General features: G+C 41.2%; 1 pseudogene; it reads left to right on the top strand.

The window, feature by feature from the left end:
* The first annotated feature begins 2,822 nt into the window (after positions 1-2,822).
* Positions 2,823-4,636, top strand: LOC123480835 (small ribosomal subunit protein eS6-like; annotated as a pseudogene).
* The last annotated feature ends 129 nt before the right edge of the window (positions 4,637-4,765 follow it).

Genomic DNA, 4,765 nt, shown 5'->3' with positions numbered 1-4,765 from the left:
TATTCACTCCGCCAAAGCTGCGCGATCCTTTCCCTTCTCCTCCAAAACCGCATAATCCTCCCACCTACGGCTGCTGCGTCTAGGTTTAAATCCCAGCGCCAGTCTTACTCTGCAGCCCCATTTCCGACTCCTCCTACAATCGGTTACACCTGCCAGCATTCCCTATCTTTCCAGCTTTACTGAGCTGCCATAGTAAGTCTGGGCAGGTGTGGCCCCATGGCATGGAGCCAATCTTCTCCAAGCTCTCACGCAGGTGCTGTAACCAGGGGGAGTTGCTTCCCAGTTACATCTTGGGTGGTAGTCACTCCCAGCTCCCAGGCTCAAAGCAGGGCCACAGCTATTTAACATATCTATGAAACCAGTTAAAGGTTATAGATATGTTCAATGACCATGCCAGAGGTTAACTGCACAGCTGTTGCTGTACAAAACAGCTCTGAATGGCTCTGCTCAATGTGTCCCTTTCCCCAGCTCAGGCTTGTGGGGGTGAGGGCATCCTATATATTTTTTCCAATATTTCCTGGACACCTTGAGTTCTGGACCCCATTACAAATCCCTGTTTGGGGCCCTCCTCTTGGCTGCACCCTGTTTCAGAAAGACTGGCTCGCTTTCTCACTCACGCCCTTGGTATGGAAATCATTTTCTTGCTTTGGAGTTTGGTGCAAGCTCCCTCTAGGCTTTTAGCATTTGGATGTTCCAGGCCTCTGTCCCTGCTCCCCTGCACAAATGGGACGGCTTGTGGGACTAGGAGATGTGGGGCCAACCAGGGGCTTAGAGCCTGCAGAAGATGGGAGCCCACTCCTGGAGACAGGCTCCCCTGCTGGGGTGTGTGCCTCCCTGGGCTCCAGCATCTGAGACACGTGATCCAGGGTAGCACAGCACAGAGTTCCAAGACTGCTACATGGAGACAGAGCAGTGTACCCCAGATTCTGAAGGAGAGAGCTTCTGTGAGAAGATGGTGACCCAGAGCCACAAGTGCACATTCCAGAGAGGATGGGGATCTGCTGGTGTGACTGGCTTAAGGACAGATAAGGAAATGGGGACATTCTGAGTGTGTTTTTGGCTTGTGGTCTTTTGGGGAGCAAGGGCAGTTCTAGGTCTTGTGGTAGAGAAGGGCTCCGAGCAGGAGTGCTCTCAGCACCCCTAAGGTTTGGTACCCTTTACCAAACAGGTTTAATAAAAACCTGTTTCCTTCAACACAGATCGTTGAGTAATATATAAGGGTGCCAGGCAGCCAAAACCCAGTTTGCACAGTTACACTACAGATGAAGGGACAAGCTACATTATAGAAGAAAGGGAAATAAGAGCTGAGAAAAACATAAGTCATGATCAGAGTACACAACACAACCCAGTGACAGACTGATAGCAGCTGGTGAGCAGACAGAACCTACAGCTGCTCTTGGTGGAAGGAGATGAAAAATCCTTGGACTGCCGTCCGTACTTGGTATTCTCTTCTAGATTCTGTAATTAGTTATGCAGGCAGATATTTTCTGGAACTGTAAAAGTTTCTCTTATTTATGAATGTTTTTCTGCCTTTAATTTCCTTGCCCATCCTTGACCACCTAGTGGAAGCCTTGTGCAGTACAGAGAAAACCACTTGTCCTGCCAAATTATGATAGCATCCCCACAGAGATGAAGAAGCAGACTTGTGAAAGTTCCTGCCCTCCAGGGACTTTCAAGGCACTTGGAGAGATCAGATATAAACACATGACAAATTATGTAATTAAATTATTACATATTGTTCCACATTTTTAGAATGACAAATCTGAGCCTTTAAAGTTGTGAATTTGTTTCTCTAGAGGGTGATTTGCCAAAAAAAATTAGTCCTGAAGAATCTGCCTTGGCTTATATCAAGTCCTGTTCATGTCTAATCAAAACAGATCACAACAAACTAGTATAATCACTTAGCTGCCACAACCTAAAGTAGGGGTTGACTACCTGTGGTTTTGCACAACTTTTGGATAAATCATTAGTTTGTAAGTTAAACTTTAGCCCATAAGGATGTCATATGGAATTCTTACCTTGCCTGGAACTTTGCATTTATAAATCAGAACATTAATTTTACTCATTTAAATAAATGAATTTACCTATAACATATAACTTTGATAACTTGTTAAATAATATAGATGATTTAATGTAAGTGTTAAGTTAATGGGTAGTATTCTTCATTTCAACTACATGATGTGTTTTTCTGAACATTGTATATAAATGGATCTAAAACATGTACATGATTATTACGGTTTTATTATATATTATTGTTCTTGAAGCAAGGAAAAAACACTAAAAAAATCTTTCACTCTTAGCTAGTTTATCTGCTGACTTTTCTGAGTACATGGGATCCAAAGCTTCAGTTATTTCCATTATTCTTAAAGTAAGCATTTGGTATTTTATATACTTTCAAACATCTTACAATTAAGAGTTTTAGACACATATATTAGTGTCTTAGGATCCATATCAAACCATCCTAATTCTTTTATTTATTGATATTTAGAGAGAGAGAAAAACATAGCTTTGTTGTTCTACTTGTTTTTGCATTCATTAGTTTCTTCTTGTACGTGCCTTTATTTTATCCTTACCAGAGGACACTATTTAACTGCTTTGGAAGAGAGAGGAAGAGAGAGGGAGAAAAACATTGATGTGAGAGAGGAACATTGATCAGTCACCTCTGTACACCCTGACTGGGAATGGAACCCCGTAGGGGTTTGGGACAATGCTCCAACCAACCAAGCCACACTGGCCAGGGCAGAATGCAATTTTTAAAATCTTTTATTTTATTTTTCAGTTACAATTTGCAGTCAATATTATTTTGTATTTTAGTTTCAGGGGTACAGTATAATACTTTACAAAGTGTTCCCTCAATATTTCTAGTACCCCCGATTCCATACAGAGTTATTACAATATTATTGCCTATATTCCTTATGCTATAGTTTATATCCCCGTGACTGTTTCGTAACATTTTATTTAATCCCTTCACCTTTTTCACCCAGTCTCCCAACTCTTCTCCCCTTGGGCATCCATAAGGATGCAATTTTTTAAAAGAACAACCTATTATTTGAAACAAAATGTTATAACACAAAACAATCTGGATGTTTTTTCTATTTGCTTTTTACCTCAAAATTCTTCAGATAGTGATTTATTTGTATATTCAACCTTAGGCTAGAACACAAATGTAATTTTGGGTTGGCAAAAAAATTTGTTTGATTTTTTTCCGTAAGATGGCTCTAGTAGCGCTTAGTTGTCTTTAACCTCATTCGAAACAATTTTGTTAGATTGTATTGTGACAGCTGTCATATCAGTGTCCATTTAAAACTTATATCAAAATTGAGGAATTTTTGTGTAGCCATTTTAATATTGAAGATGGAAGAAAATATGCAACATTTTTGGCATATTATGCTTTATTATTTCAAGAAAGGTAAAAATGCAACTGGAACACACAAAAAGATTTGTGCAGGGTATGGAGAAGGTGCAGTGACTGACCAAACATATCAAAAGTGTTTTTCAAAGTTTCATGCTGGAGATTTCTTGCTGGACAATGTCCCACAGCCTGGTAGACCAGCTGCAGCTGATAGCAATCAAATTGAGGCATTGAGAACAATCATTGTTCTACCACGTGGGAGACAGCTGACATACTGAAAATACCCAAATCAATAAAGTTATTGGTGAAAATGAAAAAATGTGTCTTTTATTTGATGGAAAAAACTAAATGGACTTTTTGTCCAACCCAATAGAAATCACAGGAGCGTAGACAGGAGGAAGGAGGTGGGGTGGCAGTATCCACACTGATAATTGAAAGTGAGGGAGAGGGAGCACTTTTTCATGGTGCCTTGGAGGTGGTCGGCTGCTTCAGGATGAAGCTGAACATTTCTTTCCCAGCCACTGGCTTTCAGAAACTGTTTGAAGTGGATGATGAACACAAACATCTACCTTTTATGAAAAGGGTATGGCCACAGAAGTTGTTATTGATAGTCTGGGTGAAGAGTGGAAGGGTTGTGTGGTTTGAATCCGTGGTGGGAACAACAAACAAGGTCTCCCCATGAAGCAGGGTGTCTTGATCCATGGCTATGTCCTCCTGCTACTGAGTAAGGGGCATTCCTACTACAGACCAAGGAGGACTGGACAAAGAAAGTGCAAATTTGTCCCAGGTTGCATTGTGGATGCCAATCTGAGTGTTCTCAACTTGGTCAGTTTTTAAAAAGGGGGAAAAGATATTTCTGATACTACTGTGCGTTGTTGCCTGGGACCCAAAAGAGCTGGCAGAATCAGCAAGCTGCACAATCTCTCCAGAGAAGATGATGTCTGCTGGTATGTTGTGAGGAAGCCCCAAAACAAAGCAGGTAAGAAACCTAGGGCCAAAGCTCCTAAGACTCAGTGTCTTGTTACTCCACACATCCTCCAAACCAAAAGTTGGTGCATTGCTCTGAAGCAAGAGCATACTGAGAAAAATAAGGAACAGGCTACAGAATCTGCTAAACTTTTGGCCAAGAGAATGAAGGAGGCCAAAGAAAAAAACAGCCGGAACAGACTGCCAAGAGATGTAGGCTGTTCTCTCCGAGAGCTACTATCTCTAAGTCTGAATCTAGTCAAAAATGAGATTTTCTAAGTATTGTAAATAAGATCAAATATTTTTTTAAATGAAGGAGAGGGAGTAAATGATAAAACAAGGAGTTGAGCTTAGACTAGGACAAAATCCTTGGCAGCTATGATACTGAGTGTGAAGGACTGCAAAGGAGCTGGGACACCCTAATGTCAGGGGTGGGGGATGATACAA

Source organism: Desmodus rotundus, chromosome 1 (genome assembly GCF_022682495.2).
Source record: "Desmodus rotundus isolate HL8 chromosome 1, HLdesRot8A.1, whole genome shotgun sequence".
NCBI lineage: Eukaryota > Metazoa > Chordata > Mammalia > Chiroptera > Phyllostomidae > Desmodus > Desmodus rotundus.
Note: the sequence above shows the minus strand (reverse complement) of the source record. Positions and strands in the feature narration are given on the sequence as shown.